The sequence below is a fragment of the Lolium rigidum genome, chromosome 5 (genome assembly GCF_022539505.1).
Source record: "Lolium rigidum isolate FL_2022 chromosome 5, APGP_CSIRO_Lrig_0.1, whole genome shotgun sequence".
Taxonomy (NCBI): Eukaryota; Viridiplantae; Streptophyta; class Magnoliopsida; order Poales; family Poaceae; genus Lolium; species Lolium rigidum.
Window position 1 is genome coordinate 214,763,639 of NC_061512.1, and position 9,046 is coordinate 214,772,684.

General features: G+C 41.2%; 2 long non-coding RNA genes across 2 annotated transcripts; both read left to right on the plus strand.

Moving 5' to 3' along the window:
• The first annotated feature begins 1,974 nt into the window (after nucleotides 1-1,974).
• LOC124658213 lies at nucleotides 1,975-3,914 on the plus strand. The gene is made up of 3 exons (XR_006989072.1): nucleotides 1,975-2,067; nucleotides 3,516-3,626; nucleotides 3,747-3,914. It is a non-coding gene; the product is annotated as an uncharacterized LOC124658213 (long non-coding RNA).
• Nucleotides 3,915-4,066: 152 nt separating this feature from the next.
• On the plus strand, nucleotides 4,067-8,387 carry LOC124658212. Its single transcript, XR_006989071.1, has 7 exons — nucleotides 4,067-4,194; nucleotides 4,830-4,976; nucleotides 5,259-5,350; nucleotides 6,681-6,765; nucleotides 7,105-7,302; nucleotides 7,959-8,119; nucleotides 8,220-8,387. It is a non-coding gene; the product is annotated as an uncharacterized LOC124658212 (long non-coding RNA).
• The last annotated feature ends 659 nt before the right edge of the window (nucleotides 8,388-9,046 follow it).

The window sequence follows — 9,046 nt, forward strand, 5'->3', positions numbered from 1 at the left end:
TATGAAACCCCCACCTAGCTATTCGAAATTAGTATTTGGTTCTTACAACAATTACACTCTATTAATTGTTATATGTGCGACACATTAATACAAAAGTTAACTAAAATAAAATTTATTATTCAAAAATATATGCCCTCTATTATTTCATTTGCGCTACATTATTATAAAACTTAATTAATATTAGACTCTCTATTTGATTAAGGATTTTTTGCACAATTCGAAGTTAATCTCAATCTTGAGGTCGGAGATGGGTTTATGTTTTCGGCAAGAGGCTCAGAGCAACATATTCGAATCAAAGACACGACGATAATGATGAAGAGTTTTCTGTAAGATTTTATTATTGGTAGGATCATAAGATTGTACAAGACTTAGAAGTTGAACTCGACGGTCTTATAGATGTACACAACGAGGTTTAAAGATTGATCTAGGGTTGATGGCTATGGAGTCTACCATGGTGATTTGGTGTAGTGGTTTGACCTCATTTCCATGACGAGTGTGCTTCCGTGTATATATATCTAAATTCGGACAAATCTAAGATATCCTTTATGTAGTTGAGGGTGTACATTTTTTAGATGATCTGACTCGATTAAGAGCGGCGCAGTTAGATAGCCGCATTACTCGTTTGCAAAAACAAAACAAAAATGGAACAATGTGTGACATTGCATCGGTATCGGGGGATGGAGAGATGGAGATGAGGTAAATAAACCCTAGGCATGCTAGCTAGCTCCACTGATATATAGCTTCCCAACGAAACCGGCAAAACATCGATGATTAGTTATGTCAATCATCCGGCCAAGGTGGCGGCAAACCGAAATATTAGCACGGAGGAGGAGTACACACGCACAGTCCGCCAAAATTTGGCATTAGAGCCCTCTCGCTAATATTTAGGAACGAATTAATCGCCTACTTATACTCGTTAAATAGAAGATGATCTAAAGACGGAGGAGTACTAAATTTGGGCCGAGTGATGGCGATGTTTGTGCCTGGGATCGTGCTTAGTTTTAGGAGCGTGATAGGATTCGATTGATATAAATGGTGCATATCACGGCCGGGCAGGAAATCTCGGTGATTAGTTAGTATGTCAATCAAAGCCAAACCAAAATGCCAAATGCCAAAGTTTGGGCACGTATATATCGCTCAACTACCAAATTTGCCATTGCTTAAATTCGTTCCTCACGAGCTGCCGCCGCCCAATTCAGCCTCGCTGCTCACCGGAGCCCCATCCTTGCTGCTCGCCGGCCACCCATGCCCCGCCTCCATCGTCGATCCCTTCCTCACGAGCTGCCGCCTCCTTCTCCCTGCAGCCGCCCTCAGTCGCAAACCCTAGACATATCCCCTGCCGGGCCGGCCGGCCGGCCGGCGTCGACGACGAACCAGACCGCCGTCGCTCGGCTTCTGGCCATCATCCCCAACATCCTAGGCGGCACGTCAACAACGACAAGTAGGCCCACCTGCTGCTCGCCTCCGACGTCAACAACGACGACGACCTGCTTCTGGCCGACCAGCCGCGTGCCGGCATCCTCCTCTTCTCCGACCACCACGCGCGATCTGGCCTCCCTGGCTTGGGATGGACTCCCTGACATGGACACGAAGCAGTGGGCGAGGCTCAATCCGGCGCCGGAGATGGAGGCCCTCATCCATGGCTCCGATGTCAAGCTCACCCATGTCCGCTGTAAGATCCCCGATTGCGAACCCCTCTCCCTGTCCAGGCCTAAAAACGCGAGATTTTAGGCCGCGATGTGTTATTGGTGCTTGTATATAACTGCAAGTTTGTCGTATCGCTGAATTCATCTCTCAAAAAATTGTCTCTTCAATATATTAGTGCCCTTTTTGCGTGTTCATTGTGTGGCCCTGAATTCCTGTTTTGATCGCAGGGGGGTGTTCTCGTGGAAATTCATTTGCTCCACATGTACTGCATATCAACCAGGGAGCGCCGTGGCACGTTGGCTGGACCATGACGAAGCCGATGTAGCCGGCCAACTAACCATGACCCTGGGAACTTGACGGACGTTGGCGTCCTCGGGGCCTGGACCGTCTACAAGCGCCACGAGTTCAGCCTGAAACCAGGTGAATTGCCCCTTGCTGCAGTGTAGAACGTTGGTGATATTGTTCATAATTTTCCAGCATTTCAGTCGGATACTTGGTGACAAGTTTTATTGGTTTATCTCTGTGGGTTAAGTGGAGCCACTCTGGAGTCCATAATATGAGTTCGTCTTCAAGAAATTTGGGAGATGGATAACAGATGTTGTTGAAGAATGCTGCACTCTCATACACTTTTGGTGTTCACATTTAACAAGGACATGTGCATTCAGAGAACCATGTCTCATTCAATTTTAATTAAAATTGACTAGTCTTTAGAAATATCAGAGAAACATTGTATAGTAACTGAATTATATTGTTCAGTTTAGTTACAACTCTACATATTATTGGGGTGCTAGCTTTAAGTTAGTTTTCATTTACTCGGATAATCTTCGGTGTGTTTTTGTGTTTTGATAATTGTCCATGGTGTACTGCTTATATGTTTAGGGGCATGATACTATGTTATTTATCTAGGTATCTTCTCAAATTGTATATTTGTATACTTAAGTGTTTGCAGATAAACTTGTTGTCTTCTAGCTTGCTTTGCGCATAATTAATGTGCTTTTTTCATTGGCTTGCTGTGTACATATAAGTGCCAATGGTTCATGCGATCATGTATGCAGAGATGCATTTGCACTCAAATATGATCAGTTTCAGTCAAGATATAATTTTTATATTCCAAGTGTGTAGCTACTGTGTGAAAACGTTGGCTGTTCTGGTGTGATCCACGGGTGCACATTACATTGTTTGATTAAGCCCTATTTACATTTTGCGGCAAGCAGACTGAGCAGGAGCAGCTCGTCGGCTGGTGGCGACCACAGTGCCGCCCACGCTAGCGTTGACACCACTCTACACGCCCTAGTGCTCGGGCCTCTCCGCCGCCCATACTGACAGCTGGGAGGCGTGCAAATTACCCCTGCCCCAGCGATGCGCTTAGTTTTACGCCTAAGCATACACTTCGCAATGCTTTTCTAAACCATGGTCTGTAATGACTTGATCTACCTTTGTCACTAGATCATTGATAACTCATATAATTTTTTGAGTTATGTTGAATCTATTGAGCCATTACACTTGATGCTCTTAATTAATTCCAACAAACACATTTCTGTATCAGTTATCTTCCTTGTTGTATGCTGCTGAGAGATCGATTTGTTGTTGTTTTTGCCCTGTCTGCAGTGTAGTGTAATGAAAATTGTAGCTAGTATCCATATATCTTTTGACTTGTGTCTGGTCTGTTTAGTACTCTAATGTTATTTGCGATGAATTGGCCGGAGTGTGTAACCAAGCCTTTCTTTGTTGTGATAATAGAGTTGGCGAAATGCTCCTCTCTGATATCCTTCTTTCATCCTCTCTCTACATGTGTGTCTCGTAGGTAACTTTGTTTTTTGCGGGTTTGCCTCCCAAGTAAGTAATCAGCTATTGATGTGCTATTTCAGGTGTTAGAAGGCATCATCAAAACTGATTCGTCATACCAGTACCCATACATTCGGAAGGGATAAAGCAAGATAGTTAAATTACCCGAGCCACATGGAATTGAATTTGTCATGGTAAGGAGCACCTATTGTGCTATGTTATTTTAAGTTTCCCATAATTTTATATCTGTAGGGTTCTTTCTGGTATTTTTTATGTTCATCAAGTTGATTAGCACCCTATTTTGTGTTGTAAAGATCAACATTGCTGCCTCTTTTCATGGAGTCAACAAATCTGGTGGACGGGGGCCTGTCTTTGGGAATCAAGATGGAGAAGCTTTGTTCAACGTTTTGGGAGGACTTTGACAATATTCAGGGTGCACTCCAAGCTGAGATTATGGCAGCAAGGAAGGCTATTATCATCGGAATTAACCTAGGTATGGGTCTTTGTTCGTGAAACATACTCCGGAGGCATAAACCTTTGACCTCTCTCGTCTCTGTGTGCTGATGGAAAACATTAAGGATGGCCAGGAACGACTTTTTTTATATCACGTACTAGTTTTAATTATTGTTATGCTTGTGTTGTCTGATGCCACTTCCGGCTTCACCTACTTCTGGCTTCGTCTCTCTCGTCTCGCGTTAGTCCTGGATGGCCCTCGGCTTCACCTACTTCCGGCTTCATCTCTGTCCTGGCTGCACGGTATAGGTGTGATTCTTCTTCTCCCCTCTGTCTCCTTTATGTGCTATGTGATTTAAAAATTCTATCATTTTTGCTGCCCACTGTCAATGCTTTAGTGCATGATTACTCTGACCATTGGAAATGGCCCTGTTCACGACTACACCTGTTTTATATCATTTATGAACAATTAAATTGCACAATTGTCTAGTTTCCTCTCATATTTGGATACACCCAGATAATTGAAAGCCACCGTGTTGCATTACAATATACAATCTATTATTGTACTTTTAATTATCAAGGTGGCCACCCAGAGATTGCTTCCTTCTATGGATGCTCCATAAAATTTAGCGTTACAGTTTTATGGATGGTTTATATAATTTCTTGTCAGAACCTAAACATGGTATAAATGACACTGGATGGTTTTTTTAATTGAATGGTTATTTTGTTTAGTTTCCCTAATTACTATATATAGCGATAACTGATATATAGAACCCCGCTTTGCTGAGGTGCATCTGTTCTGTGTTAGCTATGTTCAGCTTTACAGGCTCCTTAGCTGAAACATGAATTATATTGTCCTGGTTGATGTGTAAAGCAGTACCTAGGGATCGATGTTATTGGAGGTGGAGAGAATTCCCCCCTTATCCGGCCTCTTTCTATTTCAGGCTGTTGGCACCAAGGGGACCTACTGCAACAACTGCAGTCTCGGCCTCGGCTACAAATCCCTGCTGGTGAACCAGTACACCTGTATCTCTTGTCGACGTCTTCTGACGACCACATCCCCAACAAATTGATACGAGTAACTGAAAATGGTTGGTAATGTAATCCTTATTAAATCCACCATATTTTAACTCCGTGTCAGCATGGTGGTTTGATAAACTCAACTAGTATGCGTGAAGTGTCTGATGCCAGTAAATAAAGTGAACTAGTGATTGATGTCCTCTATTTATATTACTAACAAATCAGTGGTTGTATAAGTATTTTCGGTAAAGTGAACTAGTGATTGATGGTATTTTACTTGACCAGTGATGTCTTCTCTAGTTGCTCTTCTCCCATAATGTGTATCTTATATCGGTGTTACTTGATTTCTCCAGCTATGTATATAGAACATGGATGGCTGAATATACTTTTATGCTAGGCCAAGTAGCAAACGAGAAGCAGAAAATCCAAGGTCTGAATTATGTAGGTAATAAGTTGCTACTACGCATGCATATGCTTTTTGCACTTAGTGTATGTATTTGATTATGAATCTGATATCTTTGGGACAAATAAAAGATATAGTATGTATCTTGTTTGCATTGTTCACAACCAATTCGAGTTACAAATTGAGTTGTTGTTTGCATTACTGTTCTATTGTGATCCGAACACAGATGTTAATTGAAAATTTGTATGTACAGGTCGCTGGGATAATGTCTATTATCTAAAATACTCCCCATATGAAAACATCTGATGCAAAATAGGTTGTATTCCCTTGTTGTTCCGTTGTCCCCATATATATGAAAACATATCAAGGAACCAGAAAAGTGAATAATCAAGTAGTTCTTCCTATCATCTTTAGAAACTATTATGTGTTATCATGCTTTAGACAATCATGTTTTCAGATCTCCACTACTTTGTTGTCATCTGTTTCACCTTGTGGTGAATGGAAATCTGAGGAAACATCATTTTCTCTTCTGAAATTATGCTGGATCTTGTTTATCATAGGTTTGTTTGCATTTGTGCACACTTGTTTCTCATAGGTTTGTTTGGATGAGCGAACCTTTGTTTGAAAGGTTTGTTGTTTGCCCTTATGAGTTCACTGTACATTCTTCTCACCTCATATTAGTATTGTTCCGTGCTTCCTCCTGTGTATGTGTTGTGCAACAGTGAACTGGCCTTGTAAAAGTGATAAGCTGGATTACTAGACATGGCTATGAGTAGGAGAAAAATGTCCAGCAAGTAGTGCTACGCATCTATTGGATAGCTGCTTTGGTGTTTTCTAGTTGAGAATTTTCCACCGATATCAGCAGCATGTAGTTTTGACAGAGACACACACTAGATTTGTTGTTGTGTGTGCACCATTTACAACTAAATTTTTTCTGTTCAAAGAAACCTTTACTCTTGCTACTATATTTTTGTAGAATCTCTTGCTGGTACTTATGGTGTCGCTAACCTGAGAAATGCTTACTAAAATGAAGACAAACTCAAACCATTCAAAAACTATTAAACTGATCAGCTCCTACTTTTGTTGCATAGAAAGACTTCTGACATGTTCCTTCTCTGTGTCCGATCAAGCTTATACTTGGTGGCTTCTGTGATGTTTACTAATATGAAGGAATACTCACAACATTCAAAATTGTTAAACTGAGTGCCTCCACTTCTAATTTTACTTGGTCTTAAGTCCATTTTTGTCAGTTATACTTTTGATTATGGTTTGACACTTCTAATTTGGTTAGATTTTTTTTCTCTATTTTGGCCTCTGGCATTATTGCTTACTCGTTTCCCCCTCCACATTAGCTATTTGGGTTGCTTGGCAGGGAAACTGGAGGGTCCACTTCTAATCTTGGCTTGAAGTCCATTTTTGTCGGATACACAAAGTTACTCGTTTCTCTTTCACATTAGGTAAAGGAAGACTTGGTCATGGAGCACTTTACGTATGTTTGCATTTCTCCCATGTACTTGTTAATTGTGAGTTACGAACATGAGTTGGACTATTCTCCTTCTACCATTGAATTATGTTCGATTTTGAAAACTTGTCAGCTTGACCATATTGGATCACTAGAGGCTAATGGACATTATCCTTATGCTAGCACTAGAGATGATTATCACAACTCTGATTATTTCCTTGTACTTCCAATGAACACATATCTGCGGCTCGAGATAACTGTACTTCTAAAAGATTCGTTTCAAATTTCTATCCTAGAGATATTTTTTCCCTTATCTGGCCTCTTTCTATTTCAGGTTGTTCCTGCTGCAAGGGTGCGTTGTGTGGTCAAGGCCAATGGAACCTGCTGCCAGGCGTAAGTGATCACCTACAACAGCAACAACTGCAGTCTCAGCCACAAATCCCCGCTGGTCAGCCTCGGTCCACATGGAGCTGCTGCAGGCGTCTTCTCACGACCACGTCCCCGAGCAATTGCTATGAGTAACTGAAAAAAAGTTGGTAATGGATTCCTTAAATCCACCATATTTTAACTTCATGTCAGCATGGCAGTTTGATAAACTCAACTAGTATATATGCGTGAAGTGTATGATGATGGTAAATAGAGTGAACTAGTGATTGGTGTCCTCTGTTTGTATTACTACTTACAAAATCAGTATTTGTGTTAAAGTAATTTGTATATCGCGCTGATAAGTTTATCTCATTTCTTTTTGAATATGAAAATCAAGTTTGAATGCGATGTGCTAAATGTGTTGATAGTACAGCAGTCCTTCCTAAACGTGTTGATAGTATAGTTTTATGGCGAATTATGTTCTGTTGTTCGTTTTAGAGAACGGAAGAAGTTGTTAATATGACGTGATTGACTGGCTATTGATTGCCGTGTTGTTGTTATAACTTTTGACATGTGGCATAGTCACCTCAGTACTTGATGCATTGCAAAGTTCCATTTTTATGGCTTGTTTGGCTTTATTGTGGGCATGATTTAGCATGTACTTTTGGTTTTATCTTGGTTGCTTTATTCTGGTTGTCTTGCTTTCAATTCAGGTTTATGTGTATTCGGTAGCTATGAAGGTCGAGTATGATTCAATAACTATGTTCTCTATGTATGTAAATTGCATGTTTTTATATGAGTGTGATGTTGGTGATCTTGTAGGTGTATCCCGATCCACAGAAGATTGTGCAGCACCACAGGAACGATGAAAGGTTACGGTAGACGGAAGAAAGAAATTTGAGTGTGACCAGCTTCGTCGGCATGTTGAGGAAGAGGTTATTTCCGTACTAAAATGCGCACTCCAGGGCGTACCTTTTTTCATGGTCAGATCTGAATTCATGACATGTTCTTTCAACAAACCGATTATAAGAAGGCTAGGAAGGAGTAGTTGTCAAGCCGCTCATCTAGAGATGCATCTTCCAGGGGCTTCTCAGGAGGCACGCCATGCGGAATGGCTGGCTTCGCTAGAGGAATGGGTGGTGGTATGCCTCAGGGAATGGGTGGTGGTTTTCCTGGAGATGGAGGTGCACCTGGTCCCGGTGTCTGCATTTGGTGACCCTGAGGTCGCTGCGGCTTCAAGATGGTATAGTTTCCCTTAAATAGTTCCTCCACTTCCTTTACTGTGCAGCTCCCATGTTAATTTAAATAATACTATGTTATGTGCTGGCTGTTGGGCCCCCTTTTTATAGTTCTAACTTTTGGCACCTGGTATAGTTCATCAATACATGATGCATGGCCAGGGGTTTCTTCATTTTTATGGCTGATTTGGCTTTGTCATTATGGGTATGATTGAGCTTTTAATTTAACCCACCTTGTACCAATTGGAAGAATATGCTCTAGTAATGCATATTTACCACAACTTATCCTACCAGCGAGATTTATTCCCCACCAGATGCGGCAGCCGTTTTAAACTTCATATGCTTTTCCTTGATCATTTTAGACGTCTGGAATGTGTTGGTGATCCAATTTTTTTGGTAACAACAGTGTGATAGTACCATGTTATATCTTGGTAGCATACCACCATCAATATTGATCTTCCTATTGTATATATCTCAAGACATATGAAGTTCTGCATCTTCTTGCTACTCACCGTATTTCGCTATATCCCTGGCATCATATACGCATTAATCTGTGTCTCGTTCCTCTCAATCCGGATGGTATGTTTGGTACTGAGAGGAAACGTTTAATTGATATTCTGTAGGTCTGGATGGGATATTTCCACTAAACACTCGACAGTGGCAACAATCCCA